The sequence below is a fragment of the Sus scrofa genome, chromosome 9 (assembly GCF_054392235.1).
Source record: "Sus scrofa isolate SSC_HxYL_T2T_F1_AM1 chromosome 9, Sscrofa_HxYL_maternal_Yorkshire_Landrace_v2.0, whole genome shotgun sequence".
In the NCBI taxonomy this organism is placed as follows: Eukaryota; Metazoa; Chordata; class Mammalia; order Artiodactyla; family Suidae; genus Sus; species Sus scrofa.
In genome coordinates this window covers 140,647,492-140,672,447 of record NC_139391.1, presented here as the reverse complement: position 1 = coordinate 140,672,447, position 24,956 = coordinate 140,647,492, and the positions used below count along the sequence as shown (strand labels likewise).

General features: G+C 42.0%; 1 long non-coding RNA gene across 3 annotated transcripts in view; it reads left to right on the top strand.

The window, feature by feature from the left end:
* Positions 1–24,956, top strand: part of LOC110255548 (uncharacterized) — a 266,752-nt gene that overhangs the window by 94,238 nt on the left and 147,558 nt on the right. The window contains exons 2-5 of one of the 3 annotated variants that reach the window (XR_014816886.1): positions 2,566–2,719; positions 9,641–10,900; positions 13,196–13,317; positions 14,558–18,751. The exons of 1 other annotated variant lie outside the window; for it this stretch is intronic. This is a non-coding gene — a long non-coding RNA (uncharacterized LOC110255548). Of the gene's footprint in view, positions 1–2,565; positions 2,720–9,640; positions 10,901–13,195; positions 13,318–14,557; positions 18,752–24,956 lie in introns of those variants that run through there. One more of the 3 variants, XR_014816885.1, reaches the window with a different exon arrangement.

Sequence of the window (24,956 nt, the reverse complement as noted above, 5' to 3'; positions counted from 1 at the left end):
ATCTGCCAGAATCCTTCTGTTGCCATTCTGGAAGCGTAACTCACCACCCAGCTTTGAAAAAAGTGTTGTCCTTGTTTTTCATAACCTTGCTAAAAATGGTCTCAACATTTTGTCTTTTCGCCGTTTTTCGGCATGTTCTGTCCTGGACACGAGGGCCACTGGGTGGAGACGTCCCTTAGAAGCTTTTATCACCCGGAGGACTTGGTTCATTTGGTTGCTGGATTTGTTTTCTATTTGCTAGATCCAAATTGCTGCAGACGTGGTGGCTGAAAACAACATGCACTTGTTACCGAATCGTTTCTGGGTCTTAGGTGTGCGAGGGTGACCCGGCTGGATCCTTTGCTTCGTCAGCTCGCACAAGACTGACAGCAGCGTGCTGGGCAGGGATGTGGTTTCTTCTCAAGCTTCACCCCGTGAAAGACCCACTTTGAGCTCATGTTGTGTTGACCCCTGACTGTTCCTTGCCAGCGGTAAGCCTAAGGCTTTCGTTTCTGGCTGTCTGTTGGCTGGGGCCATCCTGTCTTTCCTGGTAGGTGGGCCCCTCCATTGGGAAAATTTGCTAAATATTTTTTTTCAGTTTATTGAAATGACAAAAAAACAAAAACAAGACCTTCCTCTGTTAGGGTTAATAATATTAACTGATTTTTTTTTTTTCCTTTTTGGCTGCCCCGAGGCAATAAGGGATGCCTGGGCCAGGGATCAAAACTGAACCACAGTTGCGACCTACTGTGTGCGAGGCAGGATCCTTAACCCACTCTGCCAGGGATCAAACCCATATCCTCACGGATACTAGTCAGATTCATTTCCAGTGCACCACAAAGGGAACTCCCCATTAACTGATTTTTTAAAAACATCGAATCCATATTACATTTCCGCAGTATGTCTGACTTGCTCATGATGCAGCGTCCTTTTTATACATTGTTAATTTGAATGATGTATAGACATGTGAGGACTATTTTAGAAGTAATTGCTGCATTAAACAAGCAGGGAGAATGCTGGCATACACACAAGCATATTTCTTGAACTGGTGAATATAATTTGAATTATGGTTTTCGGAGCCTGGGAAAGGTCTAAATACAATTGCTACTCTTTTATTAAAATCACCATTGATTTCTGCTGCTATAGGAGAAGCTCGAATGCCTTGTCTCATTAATAGTCAGGCTCAGGGAGTTAGCTAATCCCCACGTCTCTTTTTGTAAGAGTCCTGCAGTAAGACACACAAGACAGTTAAAGTGTCAATGGCATAAAACAGCTTCTTACTGCAGAGGAGAAAGCTGGGTATTGTCTTTCATCCCACGTTGGTTGTACTGCCTCGCTGCTGATGGCTTCTAATTAACAGTCGATCTTTCAGATGCATTTTTCCTTCTAGGAAGATACTAAGAAAATGTGTGCAGGAGTTGCTGTGGTCGCTGAGCGAGTTAAGAACCCGACGTAGTGTCCCTAAGGATGCAGGTTTGATCCCTGACCTCGCTCAGCGGGTTAAGGATCCTGCGTTGCCTCCAACTTCAGTGTAGGTCACAGATGTGGCTCGGACCCTATGTTGCTGCGGCTGTGACATATTCGCCCCTAGCGCAGGAACTTCTGTATGCTGCAGATTCAGCCTGAAAAAGAAAAATTAAACAAAAAGGAGCAAATGTATACAATCTTAAACCACAGTGCTGTGAGTATTCGGAAGTCAGCTGGTTAAATCCTTCCTTCATTCACTCATTCAGTTATTTCTTCCTACGTTCACTGAGCCCCTAAGGACCGTGGCACGCAGACAGCAGTTGGCCATGTACATTTTCATTCAGTCCCTCTCTGTAGTTCCTCATTCTTGCCTTCAGCTCTGACCAGTGTCTGCTTCCTGAGTTTCTCTAGTTTAGATTCTTCAGTGAGTCATTTGTTTGGGGTTTGTTTTGATTTCCTGGGTCGGGGGTATCAGTGTTGATGCGTGGAGTGAGGAGTGGATCTGAGCGTCCAGACAGACTTTCAGTTCCTCCGCCTGTGTTCATCCACATCTGGTAACCCTGGTTACCAGAGAACCTGGGGATCCCATTTCCCCAGTCAGTCAAGCCTTCTGAAGCGTCCTGCGTGCCTTGTACTGGTTCACCCAGCACCACCTCATCTCAAGCACCCTCCATCCCCAAACTCATCTTTCAACACTCTGCTTCTCTCACCATGTTGTCCTACATCCATCTTTCATCTTCTCTTTTTTGTTGTTGTTGTTTTTTGTTTTGTCTTTTTAGGGATGCTTTCATGGCATATGGAGGTTCCCAGCCTAGGGGTCGAATGGGAGCTGTAGCCGCTGGCCTACACCACAGCCACAGCAACGCCAGGTCCGAGCCGCATCTGCGACCTACACCACAGCTCACGGCGATGCTGGATCCTTAACCCACTGAGCGGGGCTGGGGATCAAACCCGCATCCTCATGGATGCCAGTCGGGTTCATTAACCACTGAGCCACCATCTCTTTAACGAATCTCTGATCATGGCCGTCTCTTCAAATAGCTTTGTTCTTTCCATTGGGTCTTTCATGTCTTAGCTATTATCTCATTGTATTTTCTATGTATTTTCTATGTCTTAAAGTTTACACAGAAGAGTCTTCCCTTCAGTTTCCACCGCCGCCACTGCAGTGGTAGTGGCAGGCTTCTCTGTGTGGCACGTGGAAGTGTTTGGAGCTGAAGCAAAAGTGCAGGACTGTGGAGATCAGTCAGGGGCCCATTACAATATTCCAGGTGAGGTAAGTTGCTGCCTTTCCCTTTTTCCTAAGGTCATAGAAAGGAGATGAGAAAAACCAGATTGATTCGTTTGGGAGGTATTTGGGGCTTGACAGAAAGATTAGAGATCTTCCGGCTTCAGCTCCAATGTGCAAAAATCACGACAATAGTCATTCTTGTCCTTACGATAAGAAAAAGCTAACCAAACTGAAAATCAAAGATTTTTCTTGGACCTTTAAAAGAACAGAAGTTGCAGGGCAAACTCCTACCGTCAAATCTTGGGAGACTGGTAAATCCAGAAAGTCGCAGTTGAGATAGGCTTACTGGGAGCCATAAGCTCATAGAAATGCTTAAATTATTATTAAGATTTTTATTAAAGCATAGTTGATTTACAGTGTTCTGCCAATTTCTGCTGTACAGCAAAGTGATCCAGTCACAGGTATATGTACATCCTTTTTCTCATGTTATCTTCCATTGAGTTCTATTACAAATAATTGCATTATTTTGACAATCTGAGGGAGTCTGAGTGTGGCTAAAAAGAGAGCAAGGAACTCCTGGAGCCCTGCATGTCATGGGCTCAGCTTCTAGGAACTGGCTCATGTTCTCCTAGCTAAGACCCAGAAGGATCCACCATGGCTCTGGCAGGAGGAGGACAAGAGTACGTTATAAAATATTCCCAGAGCATGCAAAATCTCAGGCTTTAAGGAAGAAGAATTTACCAGAGCTTCATCCCACCTGGAGGAAGGGCGTTTCTCTTTCTCCAGCCCCTGGTGCCTTCCTTTTCAAGTAAGTGGGTGAACAAAAAGCTAGGAAACCCTTGTGACCATCGGAGTCCAGGACCCAGGCACACTGTGGTACTGAGACGTTGTCCTAAGGTCACAGAAGGTTTCCTGCCCCCAACTCCTCATTTCCACGGCAACCAGGCGCCAGGACCACGGCGTGGGTTGCACCGGAAGGAGGTGAAACAAACATGCTGTGCAAGCAGGACTTCTCAGGGAAGAGAAAGCCAACAGAGGAGACACAGACAAGGAGGCTAGAGGGACTGAACGTTTCCGACACCTACAGCTACGGCAAACAGTAAACACAGCCTGACTCCCAGCCAGACCAACGTAGATCTAACCACCTCAAGGCATCCCAGTTCCTCTTATGTTTTGACACACATCTCACGTTCAACAGAAATTACAAGGCATGACAAAAGGCAAAAACCACCCTCTGATGAGACAAAGCAAGTGTCAAAAACAGACTCAGATGTGGCACAGATGTTGTGATAATTAGACAGGGAACTTGAAATAACTATTATTAGTACATGGAGGACTTTAGTGGAGAAAGCAGACGACATACAAGAACAGAAGGGCCATGTAAGCCGAGAGAGGGAAATTCTAAGAAAGGATTCAAAAGAAACGCTGAAAATCCCAAACTCTGTAACAATAGTGAAGAATGCCTTTGGTGAGTTGGTCTGTGGACTATCGTCTGCAATACAGGGAGAAAAAAGACTGAGAAAAAGAATAGGATATCTGAAAACTATGAGACAGTTTCAGAAGGTGTCTGGTACATGCCCTTGGGCTTTAGGAGAGGAGAAGTAAGAGAAGACAGAGCTGAAGAGAAATGGCCAAGATGTTTCAGAGCTAACGATAGACACTAAAATGAAGTTCCAGGAAGCTCAGGGAATACGAAGCTGTACAAATAAATCACAAAATATCTACACCAAAGGGAATCACACGTAAGAGTACAAAGAAAAAGGAAAACAAAATCCAAAAATTAGAAAAAAAATGACTAATGGAAAATCTTGAAAGAAACCTGAATGTGTAAGGGGGGCTCCCATTGCTTATGGAGGGAAAAGGAAGAATTACGTGGATTCCCCTCAGAAACCACACAAGCAGGAGGTGATTGAGGTCAATAGTAAGTTGTTGAAAGAAAAAATACTATCAAGCCAGAATTTTATGTGTAGTGAAGGCATCCTTCAAAATGAAGGGGAAATAAAAAATTCCTCAAATCATCAAACACTGACAGTTCATCACCCAGCAGCAGACCAATTAAAACAAATTCTTTAGTGAGAAGAAAAATTATGTAGAACAGAAACTTGAACTACAGAAAGGAAGATCATAAGAGAAGGATAAATGAAGATAAAATATTTTTCATTTTCTTAACTAATCTAAAGATAATTGTTTAAAGTGATGATAGTAACAATATATTGGTTAATTGGGAGATTACATGTGGATAATTGGGAATACAGTATTATAAGTTAACAGCCTTATATGTAGTGTGATATAGTATTATTTGAATGGACTTAGATTAGCTAAAAAACGTATGTTGCAAACTCTAGGGCAACCACTAGAAAGTCAAAATGAAGTGTAATTGATAAGCTATTAGAGGAGTTAAAATGGAATCATACTAAAAACTGAGGGGTTCCCATCGTGGCACAGCAGAAATGAATCTGATTAGCATCCCTGGGGATGCAAGTTTGATCCCTGGCCTTGCTCAGTGGGTTAAGGATCTGGCGTTGACGTGAGCTGTGGTGTAGGTCACAGATGCAGCTCAGATCTGGCACTGCTGTGGCTGTGGTGTAGGCCAGCAGCTACAGCTCTGATTCAACCCCTATCCTGGGAACTTCCATATGCCTCAGGTGTGGCCCTAAAAAGACAAAAGACAAAAAACAAAAACCAAACCAAAAAATACTGAATTTCAACTACAGAAGGCACTAAAGGAGGGAAGAGGGTGGGAAGAAATAGTAAGTGCAATTAATGGAAAAGAACCAGAAACATGGGAGATATCAACCCACCTGTATCAATAACCACTTATAAGTAGATGTTCTAAGCACATGAATTTAAAAATGCACCAATTAAAAGAGAACAAAGAGATAAGATAAAACTCTATGTTGTCTACAGAAATTTTTAAATATTAAGACTCAGATAAATTAAAAGTAAAATGATGGCAAACAATATACCTTTATAACAAAAATCAAAAAATTAATACAGGGAGCATCTAAGTTGACTTCAGAGAAAGCACCCTGCAAAAGAATGACAATTATCATGGGTAAAAAAGTCATTTTCTAATGATTAAAGAACCAGTCCTCTAAGACTTACCAGTCCTAAACAGGTGTGCATGAGGCAGTATCTGGTAGAACTACAAGGAAAAACAGACACATCCAGTATCGTGGTCACAGATGTCAACATTCTTTCTTTAGTAAGTGATAGGTCAAATGGAGAGAAAATGAGTAAGGACAGAGTTGCCTTGAACAGTGTATCAATCAACTTGATCTAATTGATATTGAATGAATACTCCACTCAGCCACATCAGAATACACACTTTTTCAAGCTTGCATGAATTAGTGACAACAACAATCCAACACTCTTAAAAGAATGAACAGCATTCTTAAACACACCCCAACCAACTTAAAAGAATGAAAATTATAGATAGGTTCTCAGACCACGGTGGAATGAAACTTGAAAGTTAACAACATATCAATAGCAGGAATATCTCCAGTTAACTGAAAATTGAACAATGTGCCTCTAAATAACACATAGGTCAAAGAAGTCTCAAGAGAAATTAAAAGAATACTTTGAACTAAAGGAAATTGAATATACAGCTAATCAGAACGTAAGGGATACAATGAAAGCGGTGATTTCATTAGAGAGAAATTTATAGCATTAAGTGCATATGCTAGAAAAGAAGAAATATGTAAGATCAGTCCCTTAAGATTTCATTTTAGGGCAATTAAAGTAAAAAAAGAGGAGTTCCCATTGTGGCTCAGTGAGTTAAGAACCTGACATTGTGTATATGAGGATATGCTTTTGATCCCTGGCCTGACTCAGTGGGTAAGCAGCCAGCGTTATTTCAAGCGTTGGTATAGGCCTCAGTTGCAGCTCCAATTGAATCCGAAGCCCAGGAAATTCCAGTAGCCACAGGTGTGGCCCTAAAAAGAAAACAAAAGTAAAAAAAGAAAAGAAAATATAAATTAAATTAGAAACCAAAGAAATTAAAAACAGGAGAACAGGAGTTCCCTGGTGGCCTAGCAGGAGAAGGATCTGATACTTTTACTGCTGTGGCCCAGGTTCTATCTTCTGAAGACTGTGGGTACAGCCAAAAAAGACACTCCTAAAAGCCAGGAAAATATTGGGGAATATCATTGACACCAAAAGCCGTTTCTTTGAAAAGATTAATAAAATCAGTAAGTTTCTAGTCAATGTCACCAAGAGAAAAAGAGAGGTTCATGAATTTTTAATATTGGAACTGAAAGAGACATCATCACTCCTGATGCCCTGGACCTTAAAAGGATAATAGATGGAGATTATACACAACTCTAAGCCAACAGATTTGATTACTTAGATGAAATGGGCTGCTCCTTTCCTTGCAACACAGAAATTTCTAGAACTCAAAGGAAGAGACACAATCAGAATAAAGCTTAATCCGTTAAAGATTTTAAATCAGTAATTACTAACCTCCCCAGAAGTACATCGCCAGGCCTAGATAGTTTCACTGGTGAAGTCTACAAAACTTCAAAAAGAAAAAGACAGGATATAATTTTCCCACAGTTTATCCCAGAAAATAGAAGCAGGGGGTCACTTCTTTACTCACAAGACCTTTTCGTACTAATACTAAATACTGAAACTAACACTAAATACAAACACTAAAACCAAAGAAAGATATCATTAGAAAAGAAACCTATAGATGAACGCATTTCGTGAAAATCAATCCAAAAATCCTTGGCCAATCCAATCTAATAATGTGCAAATAGGATCATATGGTAATTGCACCAAGTAAGATTTATTCTGGTTGTGTACGGCTGATTCAATCTTTGAAATTCAGACATTTCATCCACCATATCAACAGGCTAAAGAAATTTCATGACTATGTCTGTAGTTGAAGAAAGAGCACTCGGCAAAATCCAACACCCAATCACTGTAACAACTGAACAAAACAGGAATTAAGACACTTCCTCAGCCTGGTAAAGAATATCTGCAAAAATATGCGGCTTATAGCAGAGTGAGTGGAAAGAAGCTTGTCCCTTTCTCACTTAAATAAGGAACAAGTAAAAGGATAACCCCTCACCGCGTCAGTTTAAAATTGTACTGGGAGGAGCTCCTGTTGTGGTGCAGCAGAAATGAATCCTACTAGGTTCACAGGTTCGATCCCAGGCCTCGCTCAGTGGGTTAAGGACCCGGCATTGCAGTGAGCGTGCTGTAGGTCTCAGATGCGGCTGAGATTCCCCATTGCGGTGGCTGTGGTGTAGGCTAGTAGCTGAAGCTCTGATTCGATCCCTAGCCTGGAAACCTCCGTATGCCGCAGGTGTGGCCCTAAAAAGACAAAAAAAATTGTACCGGGAGCCCTAGCTAGTGTGAAGAGACAAAAAAAAAAAAAAAAAAAAAAAGAACTAAATGGTACACAGATTGGGAAGGAAGATGTAAAACCGCTTTTGTTTAGAATCGTCTGTGTAGAAATTTCCAAACTTGAGAGTGAAAACTTCCTGGAACTAATGATCAAGTCTAACAAAAGGCACAGGATACAAAGATATTCTACAAACGTCCATTGCTTTCCTATGTATCAACCGTGGACAATTGGAATTTGAAATTTAAAAACTAACCTCTTTTACTTAACACCAAAAAGTGACAAATTTTTAGAAAGTCACAAATTATGTATGGCAGCTATATGTGGGAAGCTACAAGATTCTGATGAATGACTTAAAGATGGTCTAAAGAAAAGGAAGAAGAGAGTCTGTGCTCCTAGAAGACGGAATATTAGTAACATGTTCGTTTTCCTAATTCAAACTAGATTCAACGCAATCCCAAACAAAATCCCCATAGCTATTTTGAAGACATGGACACACTGGTTTTAAAGTTTATGTGGAAAGAGATCCAGAAGAGCCAACATCATACTGAAGAAGAAGAACAAATGAGGGGACTTACTTGTTTGCAAGACTTCCTTTAAAGCTGCAGTAATTAGAGCAGCATGACAATGGCAGAAGGACAGACGTGTAGGTTAAGGCAGCACAACTGAGAGCCCTAAGGTGGACTCACACCTGTGCTGACGACAGAACAAGGACAACTGAAGGGAGAAGAGATAACTCTTCTTCAAATGGTGCTGAGAAAAGGGGACATCTACACATGGAGAAATGAACCTCAGCACAGACCTTACCACTTTCACGAGACTTATCTCAGAATTAATTAATCATAGACCTAAATGTAAAATGCAAAACCTTAAACCTTCTGAAAGAAAAAAATGCTAGAACATCTAAGTGACCTTGGCATTGGTGGTATGTTTTTAGCTACGACACCAAAAGCACAATCCAATAAAGAAAACTGATTGGTCGTATTTTATTCAAATTAAAAACTTTGCATCTCTGAAAGACTCTGTTAAGAGAATAAAAAGATAAGAAACAGAGAGAAAATTTTTTCTAAATGTGTGTCTGATGAATGACTTGTGTCCACAATATATAAAGAATTCTTAAAACTCAACAATAAGAAAATGACACAATTTAAATGTGAGAAAAAAGATGGTGAAGCAGGAGCTCCCCCTGTTCCCTTGTCCCTCTTTGCAAAAATAATAACTGGCTTTCCACAAACGAAAAACAGCTCTGCAAGAGGAAGAAGACCACTTAAGAAGCTGTAGCAATGCAGTGGAGCAAAAAGCCTAAAAATGCCCACATAAAAAGGGTAGGAAGAGTAGTTCCACTTGGCCTGTGTCACCCTGTGCCCCAGTGCAGCCCCTCCAAGAGCCCGGAGTGAGCTCCCTTTCCCTCTTGAGCTCCCCAAGAGGAAAAAGGAGAGCAGAGTGAGCACTCAGCCTGCCCAGACTTTTAGGGCACTGCCTGAAAAAGACCCACTTGGGTTTGCCCAGCCAGGTGGCTGGGGAGGCCAGCATAGCTGAGGTGTCCAGATATAGCTGAGACCAAAGAGGGCAGAGGTTGGTGGCTTTAGCCACATAACAGAAGTGATTGTGGTCCCCAGTGGTCTGTGCCGTGGAGGAGCCCAGACGCCGTCACCCCTGAGACCTCAGTGGCCTTGTGAATCCCAGCGGTTTTCACCCTCGAGGACCGGCCCTGCTCACCACCACGGACCCCAGGGGCTTGCTACGCAGAGGACTTTTGTGACGAAAACCAGTAGCCAACACAAGCACTGCGGACCCCCCAACACAAGCACTGTCCACCCCCCGCTGCAGCCACGGGGGTGCACATCACCAGCTCCTGCCCCAGCAGCTGCGTGTGTTCGCAGTTGAGCCCAGTCCCGGCTGGTCCGGGCACTCACCACCACGCACGTGCCTGCAGCCAAGCGTGTGCATGCCGCTGGCCTTGGGCACACTGCTGCCTGCCCTGGTTCCTTGCTACTGGACCCTTTTATTTTTTTAATTTATTTTTTGCTCTATGGTCAACTTTATAAAAAGAAAATACGCTAAAGTCATGTGCCCCGAGCAACCTGAGATCTCTTGAACCTGCAGGTCCCAGATAAGAAGGCCCTTTTCCCCATCCGGACCCGTCACTGCTCCATGCATTGTCTGAAATCCTTCATCCTGTCTCCCATCTTGACCTCGTCTGGTTCATTTTTCATCCTTCAGCCAGAGAGCACATTTCACAATGAACCTAATTATGTCACTTCCACTTGTAAAACCCTTTGATGCCTTTCCAGTGCCCACGGCTGAAGTCCAAGTGTGTTACTGTAACCTGTGACTGTGACCCAAGCTTGCTCACCTTGCCAGCTGCACCTCGGGCAACTCCGCGTGATGTGTCGTGTGCCTGTATCTGTACCGCACACACAGAGGCTTACGGCTGCCTAGTCACAGTGCATTATGCCATCCAGCCCTAAGACACTTGTGTAAGATGCCAAGGTGCACTCTTTTGACACCTCACTCCTTACCTAAGACTTCTGACCCATCCGTGAATGTTTCTTCCTCCAAGAAGCGTTCTCTGATAGCAAAGTCAAGGCTAGAAACACGGGCAGTATTGTAGCATTTGATTTTTCTTACCCAATAGCTTATGCCCCTGGGACAATTACCACTAGCGATTCTATTAGGTGCATTCATTCATTCACTTACATTCAAATATTTAGAAAGTACCTACCAGGCAGTATTCTTCAAGTGTTCAGACCAGCAACCAGGCACAGGATACTGAACAATTTCTGCGCTCATGAAGCTTTTCTTTTTTTCCCATTGGGAGTAGGCAAGAAAAACTCAGCAAATGGAAGAGATAACGAAATTAAATGGCATTTCGCAAGGTGAGGTGTACTGTGCGGAATACGGATATGGCAGAATAAGGGGACTTGAGAGGAAGGGTGGATAATGCTTGAGCTTTCCAAGCCAAGACCGGAAGGCGAGTAAAGAGTCAGCCAGGGGGATTGTGGGAAAGCAAACCCTCCCACTACAGTGACAAGTATCCCTCTTGGAGGCACAGCGCCAGGCCCGTGCCGCTGCCCTAGATGATGGCGGAGCAGAGCGATGAGGTCAGCCGCTACCAGAGGACCCCTTGGGAGGGTTGGCTTTGCAGGTTCTGGGGCCCTGCCTCCTCTCCCGTGAGCTGAGGGGATGTGGTCTTATCTGGCCAGCCCTTGTACCTCCTTCTTCCCTGGGGTACCATGACCAGGGGGAGACAAACCAGACCCTTTGATGAGTTTAACATAAACACTGTTCAGTACGTGGGAATAAGGAAGGGATGGGCTGCTTTCTTTACTGTGAGATTCTTACTTGCAAAAAAAAAATTTGTGAGGCCGGAACAGTCTGTGGCTGTGTTTTGTTTGCCACATGTCAAGACCTTATTTAAGAAGGCGGTCAGTGTAGAGGAGAAGAGTTCCCTGAGAAGGACAAGGAAAAGTCCCCACTGTATCCTTTGCTATCTGACATCCAGCCATGGCTGAAGCCAGCTTAGGCCTTGACTCTGAGGGTAAAATTCATTTCTTAGATTTTCATCACTTGCAAAAATAGCTTTCTCACTAGTGTACCTTTCAGCGATGTCAGGTTGCCTTCTAATTCCTTCCTTCCTTCCTTCCTTCCTTCCTTCCTTCCTTCCTTCCTTCACTCCTTTTTTCTGGGTGCTCCCAGGGCATATGGAAGTTCCCAGGCCAGGGCTCAAATCTGAGCTGTGGCTGCAACCTGTGCCACAGCTGCAGCAATGCCAGATCCTTAACCAACTGTGCCAGGCTGGGGATCGAATCAGTGCCTCCACAGAGACAAGTTGGATCAATAACCCTCTTTGCCACAGCAGGAACTCCTCTAATTTCTATTTTGATAAAGTTCATTCTGGGGGCAGACAGTCAGCTTCAGCAGTTATCAGCTCGTGGCCAGCTCTGTTAAATCCATACCCCTGCTCACTTCCCACTCTTTCCAACCATTGGAAGCAAATCATAGACATGTAATTTCCTCTTTAAGGGTGTCAGTGTGTGTCCAAAAGATTAGAACTCTCTTAAAGAGCTTAACCACAAACTCCCCCTACGTTGAGAGTTTAGCTGAGCTGCCCCGAGGTGGCTCTGCCTTGGCATCCACTGCTTTTGGCCCGTGGACTTCAGGAGGCTTGAACAGACAGGAGCCCCTCTCTTGAGCATGTGTCCTAGATAACAGCCCTCAGAGTCACAAGCAAATATTTTTTTTCTTTTCTTTTTAGAGCTGCACCCTCAGCATATGGAGGTTCCCAGGCTAGGGGTTGAATCTGAGTTACAGCCGCCGGCCCACACCACAGCCACAGCAATGCTAGATCCGAGCTGCATCTGTGACCTACACCACAGCTCACGGCACTGCCGGATCCCCAACCCACCAAGCGAGGCCAGGGATCAAACCTGTGTCCTTATGGGTGCTGGTCGGATTCATGTCTGCTGTGCCATGATGGGAACTGTGCAAATTTAATTTCCTGATGTCACTTCTCCAGTGACGCTGGATCCGCAGTCTGCCACCCACCCCAGGCCTCCCCTGTGACCCGTGAGGTGAGCCCACCCCAAACCCTGCTCGCTTCGGCTATAAGTGACCAGCCCAGGAAGCCCAAAGCACTCTCTCAGGACCCCAGTAAAAGCATGTGCCTCGGGTTCTGCCAGGCTTTCTCTGCTCGTACTCTGCTCGTACCCTGCACGGACCACCCTACTGGGCCTCGTGAGATCCGCCACTTCCCCCAAGACTTATCAGTAACAAGCTTCTCTATCCAATTTCTTAAAAAAGCTTTTTATTAGAATATAGTTGGTTTACAATGTACCAATTTCTGATGTACAGAAAAGTGACTATATATATATATATATATATATACACACACATAGCAAAGTGACTCAACTATGTATAGTCAGAATAAACACACACACACACACACACACACACACATGCGCACACACTCTATTTCAGTTTCTCTGATGGTCTTTCATTGAACCCTGGCTCCTCATCCAGAATCAACCTAAAATAACAAATTTAATAGGATGAATTTTGAACAGACAATAGGATCACATCGAGCAGGCGGTGTCAGGCCTGGCGAGAAGGCGGGCTCTGTTATTCCTCTACAGCTTGTGCTCCAAAGTCACGGATATTCTCCTTTTCTTCAGATTCTTTCTGTGCTAAGACGATCTGGTCTCATTGATTTCTAGCTTCACTAGAAGTATAAAGAAAAGAAACTTTGTGATATTGATTGAAAGAAAGGGGAAGACTGCAAGGAAATTCTAATGAGGTAATTTCACATCCTCTGTAGCGGGTACCCCTTTGCAGGTGTCACAGTGTTTGCATTAATCCAAGCCAAAGAAGTTGACCTGAATAATCATTCAGGACATACTCTGTGTAATATTTTCCTGTTACGTCGTATGGTTCCTACTGCTTGAAGCCTCAGAGTATTTCTAAAGAGCAATGCTTTATAAATTGCGCTAGGGGATTATTACCTTGAGAGGAACAAAAATAGAAAGTCAGTCATTAAAACGCACCAGAAGCTTCCCACTGACTCCGGGGAAGAACTCGGTAAGTATGTAGGATGTGATAATAAGGCCAGGCCCCTGCCACAAGCTTTTTCAGCTACAGCTGAAGACTATGGTTCATTGGTCTTTATATCCCTAGATTTAGCGCAGTGCGTAGTAAATGCTCAATAAATTTTGAAGGCAAGGGAATACCTTAGTTAAAAGGCTATCAGGTTCCACCTCTCCCGAATTCCAATCATAAGGTCCAGAGGACAGTGTTGGCTAAGCTTCCCCAAGAAAAGGTAAAAGCAATTCTGCAAGAACAATTTTCTGCAATCCCCAAGGGCATTTCAGCACAACAGCTGGCATAGCTGGGACTTGATAACAGGCCTGCCAACATGTAAATCCTCTTGACTGCCTATCTTTCCCCTCCAGAAAGTGAGGCCAGCATCTCAAGTTCTCAGCCATGATGCTCTGGCAGTGAGGGCACTGGGGTGTAGCTTCTTCCCGGAGATACCACGGCGAATACCTGCTAAGATATTTAAGCCCTCTCAGCTGAGGGTGTTAATGAATTTCTTTAGAAAATTCTTATTCTAGTTTTCTGCAGGTAGTAGTCTCAATCAGCCTTTTCATTATCCTTTTTTTTGCGGGGGGTGCTTTTTAGGGCCACACCCAAGGCAAATGGAACTTCCCAGGCTGGGGGTCAAATCAGGCTGAGCGTGGCCAGGGATTGAACCCACATCCTCATGGATCCTAGTTGGGTTCGTTACTGCTGAGCCACAGCAGGATCTTTCTCATTATCTTTTAAGGGGAAAATTCCCATCCTTTAAGGGAGAAAATGATTAAATTTCTTCCTAAAGAAAGAGGTTAAATACCAAGGGCTAACCCCCCTGTTACATTAAAAGTTGTGCTTTGGAGGACCACAGACTGTGACCATACATAAAATTCCGCCCCCGAGAACCAAGTTTCACCTCTTTCGGGCAATATCATTCCTGTTCTAAATGCATGTTGTGGCCATCCTAGATCCTCAACCTGCTGTGCCACCGAGGAAATTTCCGCCTTTGGCTTTTGAAAAGAATGTTTTCTTCATTAAAACATTGAATTGCGATGAAAAAGACCACGACATGCTGTTGATCATCTTGGCCGTATTTCGGTGCACATCTAAGTCGTGTGGAGGTTTCCTGGGGCAGAGGTCGCGCTGTTCCTCTCCGTCCTCCACGTGTAAGGTTCGAGCTGCTGAGTCGCGCACCCCCCTTTGCTTGTGTAGTTTGAATCTTGTGCTCGAGTGGGTGTGTGTGTATTTGATCCTTTAGGAGATTCTTGGGCTCGTAGTTTGTATCTGTCAGTAATTTTGGAAAATTCTTGGCTACCATTTTTGAAATAGTTCCTCTGTCCTTTATCTCTCTTTCCTTACCTCCTGATTCCACTTGTGCAAATGTTACTTCACTGGCGAAATTCCCTCAACTCCTAAATTTTACGGTACTGGGAGGGGTGTTCTACTCGTTATTTCTTGTCGCACAGAGGAGACCACCAAACCGCCTCTAGACATTATCAGACGTCCCCTGGGGGGCGGTCCCTCCCCTCCCCAGCTGAGAAGCTTTGCATGGAAGCTTTAACATATCAATTATAGTTATTTTAACCCCACCCCCCTTCATTGCCTCATCTACATCGTCTCTGCCTGTGATTCTGGCGCCTGCTTTGTCTCCTCGGATTGTGTTTTTCATGCATCCCATTTTTTCATTGACAACAGAATTGTGAAAACGAGATGTTGAGATACATGAGATAAATGTTATACACGGGAGATGTTGAGATAAATGAGATGGGGTTTTTTTGTTTGTTTGTTTGTTTTCTTGCTTGAGGATAAGCACATTTTCCTGCTCTTAGGCCTCAATGTAGGTCTGTATTAATGTTACTCTCATCAGGAATTGGGTAGGTTTTTTAGTTTGTTGTTGCGCCATCTAGTGACAGCTTCCTCGCTTACCTTCATTTCCGCCCTAGATTTCATGTTAGTTGTTTGCCCTAAGACCTGTTTTCTGATTGGTTCAAGAAAAGTCAGTGATTAAAGGTTTCCTTGGGCGCTTCTCATTATGCAAAAGACTAACACCCTTTCTGTCTGTATTTCCCAGGTGAAACTGGAAGGCTAGTCATTACATGTGATGGATATTTTCAATGGAAATTGGATTCTGGGTTAACTTTTCCCCACTTCTTTTAGCAGTTTAAGTAGCCCCCCCCACACAATGGCTTATGCCTTGCATTGTTTTAGGCAAAAAACATCTGATCACGAGTCTTACCTTTGTTCCTCTATAAATAATGTCTTTTTTCCTGGCTTCTTTTATAATGTTCTCTGTATCACTAGATTCCAGGAATTTGTCTCTGATGTCCTGTGGTTTTATTTTATTACATGTGAGGTTCACTGAGCTGCTTGGATCATATGGTTTGGAAGATCTGTGGCCATTATCACGTCAGATGAGTCTTCTGCCCCACTCTGCCTCTCCTATCCCTCCTCATAGCTTATTTATGTGGATTATGCTTAATATTATCTCGCAAGGCTGTTCACTCATTGTCCTTCTTTCCCGTTTCTCTGTGTTTCTATTTGGAGAACATGTCTTCAGGTTCACTGGTCTGTGAAACATTCAGTTTAGGTATTGAATTATTTAGCTCTAGAATTACCCGTGGCCTCTTTTTGATATCCTCCAACTCTCCAACTTTATGTACATGGTTCTCTTTACATCTTTAAATATAATTTTAGGAGCTGTATAGTGGACCCTTCTACTTATTCTGATATGCAAACCATTTCTGTTGAGTTATACTTCCCCGGTATTTGGTCAAGTTCTCCTTTGCAGAGCTAATAATTGCCCATTGTTTGTGGGACATCGTCTGGTCCAGCCTTATATTCCAGTTCTTTAGTGCGGAATTTTTTTTTTTTTTTCAGATGTTAAGATGTCACAAATCAGCTTGAGAATTCCAAGTCTTTTTTCTTTTCTTTTTTTTTTTTAAACTAAGTGGTTCTGAATCTCATTTGGTCAAGGTGCAACTTAAACTTCTTCTGAATGGACGGGCTGCCTGGGATCTCCTGGACAAGGTTTCTCCATTCCGGCCCCTTTGAGCACCTTCTCGTAGACGGATAGCTTTTCCGCTCACAGATCCTCAGAAGTTGCTCCTTCTCTGGTTCCTTCTCTTTCCTGACCTGCACATACACAGCTGAATGCTCTAGGGGACCCGTATGCAGAATTCAAAAGTTTGTTGGAAATCTCAGCTCTCTCAGTAGTTCCAACTGCTGATCTGTCTGCTCAGCCCAAAAAAATTGCTGAGTTCTGTCTGGGTTTTCCCTACCCCTGCTGCCATCTGGAAAGTTCTGCAGGCAGAACTGAGGTCGTCAGATGTCCACGCCACTCATTCCCTTCCGAGGACTGCAATCCTGCACTGCCTCTTAGGTAATATCTGAAAACAGTTATTTCATGTATTATGTCTAGTTTTTAGGGTCTCATGGTGGAAATACTTGCCTTTGAAAATTTACTCAAAGAGACCATATACAAAGTCTTTGCTCGCCTAAGGCGAGGCATCCTTTTGCCTGCTGCTCTGCTTTCTACTGGCCTGCAGGCTTATTCACATAACATTAATGTATTAATTGCAACAGGTCAATTTAGTCTTCAGATCACGACTTTCATAAATTCAGTATCAGCTACACTTTGTTGGTTTAATGCCCACTGTTAGAGCCTTCTTCTTTAATTGCTTTGGCTCTGTCTTTCTATCTGCAAGAATTTCAGGTAGCATTGCAGTTTTCTGTTGTGAAAGTAGAGGAGGAAGTAACACCTGTGAGAACATTCTGTTGTCCTCACAGGTCTGAATTGACCCTCCTGGAAGGATCTTTGTATCTCCCTGGTAATGCACACACTTTCTCAGAACTTACTGTTTTGTGTCAGATGCTTTCCCTGTGTTGGCAAGCCGGACAGGATATCAGGTCAGATGATTACTTTTGCAGAGCAGAGGCCACCGAGGTAGCTTTTCGGAACCAAAATCAGAATGCTTGGAGGTGAGAAGTAAATGTGAAAATGATGCTGATAGTCGAGAAAAATAAAGCATGAACAAAATAGGGTTCTGAGCAAAGAAAAGCCAGCGCACGGTGAACATGGCACATGGGCGATACTCAATAAGTATTTACTAAGTGAGGGAAGGAAGGAAGGAACTAATGAGGCTGGTCCAGGGAGCAAAATTGGATTTGGGGCTCAGAGAAGACAACCATGGGAAGCAGACACTTAGATGAGTCTAATGCCAGAGACGTGGAGCCAGTATTTATCGTGGTAATACTGCCCATGCTGGCTCACCTTACCTGGTGCTGAAGCCACAGGTGGTTTACAGTTAAGTGCTATAACGTTTTTCAACTGCTGAATAGTGAGCGCTTCACTAAATATCACACATATGTTTACTTGAGGTTAAACATCTTAGGAGTTATAACTATCATTATTGTTTTTAGTCTCGCCATTCCTTTTTCACCACTTCATAATACCCCATGTGTGACTTATCACTTATGTGTCTAGTCCCCCATGGATGGGTATTTGGGAGGTTCCCGACCTGTTCCCCTACATATAGGACTTCTGAAGAAACTAATGCAAACGGTATCATATGTTTGCCAGTTTGCCTTTGGAATACATACCCAGAAGCGGGGGCTCAGATGAAACTTTGCTAGATAGTGCCACATTCTTTTCTGCAAGGTTGATATTTGCAGGAGGATGTGTGTATATTAGCCCGGAGGTTAAGAACATGGCTAGCATCTCAGAAGCTCTATTCCAGAAATTTCTCCGCCCAAAGTGACTATTATGTTGATTTCTGTAACCTTGAGTTTGATTGGCTTGTTTTTACACCACTGCATGTATGGATAAAATAGAAAACACTCTTTTACAGCTTTTTGTTGTTAACTTTTTTTGGGGGGAGATTTATTGTTTTAGTCGTATATAGTAGTAGATGGTTAATTCTCATTTCTGTCCAACAGTCTGTTGTGCAAGAGAATCATAATTTATTTATCCTGTATTAGCTAGCACTGCATTGTGTCCAGTTTTTGCTTGTTACAAAGGTTGTTGCTACTGCAATTTCATGACTTTTCCTGACCAGATGTGCACATCTGCACAGTTTTTCATAAACGCTCTCTGGCATTAACTTAAAAATTACTAGACATTTCAAGATAGAGGGCAATATGATGAAAATGAAGAAAAAACAAAACTGCAGAAACAAATACACACATGATCCAGGTATTTTAGTTATGAGGAAATGGCCAAAAAAAGCTATGGATACAAAATTGGTAGAGTCAAAAATTAATAAAATACCTGAAAAAATTGTGAAATTTTACCATATACCTGGAATAAATATATAATCTTTGAATCAAAAAAACCCATTCCACCAGTGATTAAGAACTTAATTGATGGGCTTATCAGCAAATTAGGCACAGTAAAAAAGATTACTGAAGTGGAATACAGATCAATAAGAAGTATCCAGGGAGTTCCTGTTGTGGTGCAGCAGAAACGAATCCGACTAGGAACCATGAGGTTGCTGGTTCGATCTCTGGCCTTGCTCAGTGGGTTAAAGATCTGACGTTGCCGTGAGCTGCGGTGTAGGTCGAAGATGCGGCTTGGATGTGGTGTTGCTGTGACTGTGGCGTGGACTGGCAGCTGTAGCTCTGATTAGACTCCTAGCCTGGGACCACCCATATGCCAAGAGCACAGCCCTAAAAAGCAAAAAAAAAAAAAAAAAAGAGAGAGAAACCTTATATTGAAATAAATGTCAAAAAAGCACGATTTCCATTAACACTTGAATTCAACACTGTACTGGAAGTTCTGATGTAAATTGTAAGAAAAGAAATAAAATGTTTAAGGATCATTAAGGAAGAAAGAAGAAAGAAGAAAATGTTATGTAGCAGGTGATATAATTAAATACATAGAAAATCTAAAAAAATCAATAGGTAAACAATTAAAAGTTAGTAAAGTTTCTAGGTATAATATCAACATAAAATATTAATATTTTCATGTACTAGCAACAAAACACAATAGTATTTGGAAATAACAAATACATAGGAAAAAAAGGTAAAAAAAAATATGGAAATTTTACCCCCAAACTCCAAATATAACTGGGAGAAATTGAATAAATTATAAATGAATGAATATATATAACATTTCAATAAGTAAAAACTTTAAATTGTAGATAGGAAAATTTTCCTAAAACTGATTTATAGAATGCAACTGATTCTAAATAAAATTCCAGCACAAATTTTTTTTCCTGTGGAAATCTACAAACTAATTAAAAATGCATAGGAATGCACAGGGTTCAAAATAGCCAAGACAATCTCGAAGACATAGAAATTATGTATTTTTAAAATTGAAGAGTGGTAAAATAAAACGCAGCATATAATTTGCCATCTTAGTCATTTTAAGCATACAGTTTCCTAGTGGCTGTATCTCATTATTATTAAACAGATCCCCAGAAGTTTTTCCTCTAGCAAATCTGCAACTCCATCCTTCTAACTTCTCTCCTTCCCCCCCCCGCCCCCCGGTTCCTGGTAACCACAGCCCTCCTTTCTGTCTCTTATGACTTTGACTCCTCTCTGTACCTTTCATAAGTGGAATCATGGCATTTACCTTTGTATGACTGGCTTCTTTCACTTAGCAAATGACCTCAAGTTGCAGCATACGATAGGATTTCTTTCCTTTCTAGAGTGTGTGTCCTTGGGGAAATTTAGATGCACACACGCCCTTCATTTCCCACTGCACATCGGGCTGCTTCTACATCTTGGCTATGCTTTGCAGCTGCGAACACAAATATGCAAATACCTTTTCGAGACTGTTTTCAAGTCTCTGTTTCCTCCCATTCCTCTTACATTAAAGTCTTTGATCAACTTTGATTTAATTTTGTATCGTTTGAGGTATGGGTCCAACTTTCTTCGTTTGTAGCCAGTAGTCCCAGAACCGTAATATTGAAGAGACTATTATTTATTCACTGAATGGCCGGTCGGCAGCCTTGTGGAGAATCAGTGGACCGTAGATGTCTGAGGTTGTTTCTGTGTCATTAATTCTTGACTTTATTCCGCTGATCTATCTGCCTGTGCTTATGCAGATAGTTTAGGTCACTGTCACTTTACAGCACGCTCTCAAATTGAGACGTACAAGCCCTTCCACCTTAGCCGTCTTCGTTTCAGCAGGTTAGGGCCTCTGGTAATGCCATGTGAATTTTAGGATCAATTTATTCCTTTGTGCAAAAGTAGGGCACAGTGATTTTAATGGGACTGCGTGAACTGTGCAGATCACTTTGGATATTATGGGCTTCTTAGTAATATTGGGTCTTCCACTGTGTGAACATGGCCTGTCTTGGCATTTAATCCGACCTTGTTTACATACTTGGAGCAGTGTGTTGCAGTTTTTAGTGTACAGGCTGGTGATTAAGAGGTGACCAGCGGGTACAGTTAGATACAACTCTCTTTTATTGACATTTATCAGTGTGTTTCTTCACGAAGCACTCTTCTGGCTGTTGTAATGTTTGTTATTAGATTCCAAAGTTCTGAAAAAGTTGATTCCAATATTTTTTGCCATCCTATCTACTGTTTTTCCGGAGGAACAGTGTTTTTGTGGTTCCTGACTGCCATTTTTGGTGATCTCACCTCTAAAAAAATTCCTCCTAATATGAATTTTCTTCTTGCGATTTATTTTCCTTTTCTATTCCTTCTTTCTTTGATTGTATATTCAAATCCTATGTTCATTTCTATTGAGCTTTTTGCAGGCGAGTAGTCTATAAAGAATCCTTATCGCTCAATCATTTTGGGACTATGATTCAGACTTTTGTGTATATTTTAAAATTTTAGTTTGGAGTAAACATTTGGAATACAAAGTTGCAACTATTCATCGTCTTTCTTCTGTGATATTTATCTACCATGTTATAACGCTTAGAAAGTCTTTCACTCTCCCAACGGTAGCATATATCACTTTTTTACTTCTGTGTTTTCAAATTTTATATGGAAACCTCAACTGAAAATTAATTTTCGTGTAGCGTATGGTATTAAGATAATAGTTTTCTTTCAATTAGTTTCCTGCAAGTCTGAATCTGTGTTCTAAAAAAAGCCGTTGTCTGTAAACCATGTAGAATATTACCTGTATTCTGTGCTAACATTTTAGTTGGATCTATTCTGAACAATTGATTCCATTATAATAATGCTTAAGTTCCACACCATTTATATTTTTATAATGCATTTAAACATCTCTAATACCTGCCTTATTTCAAACCTTAATATTCTTTATAAAAGTTGTCTTGGCCTTATGAATGGATTTATTCTCCCATATCCTTTGTCTGCCCAAAGTATATATTTGTTGGCTTCAGTTAGAGACTTTTCATGGTGACCGATATGAAAATAATTCACAGATAATGAATATTTACAATTGAAGAAAAGGTCAATTCATTTTTGTCTGGAAATTAAGTACCATTTCAAATGATCTTTAACAGGCAAAACCAGGCAAACCTCAGAAATTCATAGGCTCCACACAGACCTAGAAATTGTGGAAATGAGCCCTGTGACCTGGGAGCCTGGGTCTGTAGGTGGGAGCATATGCTTTTCTACCCAACAGGATTCAATTGCCTACGTTACGTTATGTGGAGCTCAGTCTTCTCAAACGCTGCGTGCACAGTGTCTCAGCTGTTAAAGGGAGGCAGTGTGATTTCATCAAAGAATTTTTATCAAAAAATGTGCATAAAAATGGTTGGTGAAACAAAACATGCTGTGTCAATATAAAGCGATCCTAGACCTCCACAAAACGGATACTGTCCTGTCATAGTTAACCTGTCATAGGTTAATGTCCAAAGTATACAGTTTTCAAGGGTTATGCGGTGAGGAAGCTCTTCCTTCCCCACTACAGCTTCCAAGGAAGGGATACATTCCCTAGACACTGTCAGTACTTAATAGACTTTTGCAGAAGAGAAAACCCCCAAAGCTGTTTTCCTTTTGGCCTTTCAAATATAGTGCTGCTAGTGGCTGTTGGGTTTACCGTTTCTGCTACCAGTAGAATGGCAATGACAGGTCACATCTGTACTTTAACTGAGACTTTTACAATAGGTAAAGAGTACATAGGCAACTACTGGAAATAAACATGGAGAAAATGAAAAACGTTTTTGATAGAGTGTTGGTATAGCAGGTGGTTCGTAAAATTAACTTTGATATTCTATTTTTTCTGGCAAGAAACTTCATGAGAAATATAATAGCTGTATGTTAGCTCTAATCAGGCTTTGTATAACATTTCAACTGTATTTTTGAAAATGATTTTGGGTCATATTTATACTAAAGTAAGATATTCCGTTTTCCTTCTCAATAATAACTGCTCATATAGGAAGGTCTTTTACCTCCTTTTCATATTCAGGATTATATTTTCACTTGCTTGTTTTGGAAATTTAAGTCATAACACTAGTTAAGACACATTGGCAGATATCTGGAAGTTTGAGGATTCATATACCCATATTTACCAGAATTAAGAGTTTTTAGTAAAGTCGAGCCTTGAAATTTTAGTTTCTATGGAAACAAATTTTAGTGATAGCAACCCAAATGCTTATTTACTTGAAAATGTAAAGCTATACAAGATGTGCAATACGCCTTTATTATTAATTTTGCTATTTTGAAATTGATCTAGAAGTTGTCATTTCTCCCATCGCTTTTACTTATTGGTGAATAACCATAAATGAATAAGAGTCAGATGAGAAAAGACTTGTGTCTTTGGGTCAAATGCAAACATTTTGATTCTTTTTCCTTGATCTTTCCTTGGAGTACTTATGAATTTTGCATTAAGGTTTGCATTAAAATAAAAAGAGACCGAGAAATAACCCCATGCTTTCCATGGATTAAGGCACCATGGAGAAGCACCTACTTCCTGCCAACTAGCAAAAAGGTCAGAATCCCTATTGGGAACAGCCAGTAACTGTGCATACAATTCCTCAGGCCAGCATGACCTGCAAATAGGACTCCCTTACAGAGGCAGCTGAGTCACTCAACAGCTCCCTCAAGTAGGGCCCCGTCTGAAGTGAATTGCTTTCCTCTCAAACTCAAAGATCGTCAGTGTTCATTTGAGAAAACAGAAAACGTCCCACTTAAGGTCACTCTTCTAATCACCGTGTCTTTTTAAAACTAGAATTTTCCAAAGATAAAAAATTTTGTACCACCCTGCTATTCACTCGCTCTGGTCATGTAGGGTTTTGTTTTGTTTTGTTTTTTCTTTCCATGCAGCAGGAGTTGATGGATGTTAGGGTGATGAGGCCCCGGTGGTTGGCTATGCCACATACACACACCCACACTCACAAACACACCTTTAAGAAATAATTTATCCTGGAGTTCCCACTGTGACTCAGTGGGTTAGGAACCTGACTTAGGGTCTGTGAGGACATAGGTCTCATTCCTGGCCTCGTGCAGTGGGTTAGGGATCCGGCATTGCCGCAAGCTGTGGCATAGCTTGGAGATGTGGCTAGGACCTGGTGTTGCTGTGGCTGTGGTATAAGCTGTAGCTGCAGCTCCAATTCGACCCCTAGCCCAGGACTTTTATCCTGGAAATATTCTGAATTTCATTTGTTATTCTATCTCTATGGATCTCTAACACTGATAGTCTTTGCAGAATCTAGAACTTTCATCTGAAGAAAAATGAAGATTGTTGTGACTATAGATCCCACTGGAGCACTACTGGGTGAGAGCGTGCTGGGCAGAGGAGGTGGTGCCCCCTTCACCATGTCCTACAAGACTGCCCAGTGCACCAAAGGGAGGCTGAGAGAAGGCAAAACTTGTGCCCAGTCACCACTAATTCGTGGAGAGTTGGGTGTGCCTTCTGTCCGAATTCTAAAGTTGTGCCCCACCCTTCCCTTCAGTTTTCGGTGTCTGGTTTGCTTTATTTCTGCAACCAGCGGGAGAGCTCGCTATCATCCCTATTTTTTTTTTTTTTTTTGGTCTTTTTTTGCTATTTCTTTGGGCCGCTCCCACAGCATATGGAGGTTCCCAGGCTAGGGGTCTAATTGGAGCTGTAGCTGCCAGCCTACACCACAGCCACAGCAACGAGGGATCCGAGCCGCGTCTACAACCTACACCACAGCTCACGGCAACGCTGGGTCCTTAACCCACTGAGCGAGGCCAGGGACCGAACCTCATGGTTCCTAGTCGGATTCGTTAACCACTGCGCCACAACGGGAACTCCCATCCCTATTTTTTAATACTAGTAAACTGAGTCTCAAAGCATGATATATACTGCCTAAGCTTGCTCCTTTTTAAAACTCTGGATCTTAGATCTTCGGTTCCTTGTACTACACCATGCATGTAACAGGTTTTTAAAAATTTAAAAAAAAATCTGTTCTGTTAAAAGATATACTGGGGCCTATCAAAATCTTTGAGTTTATTTGGGCCAAATTCAATTTGAGTTGGGCA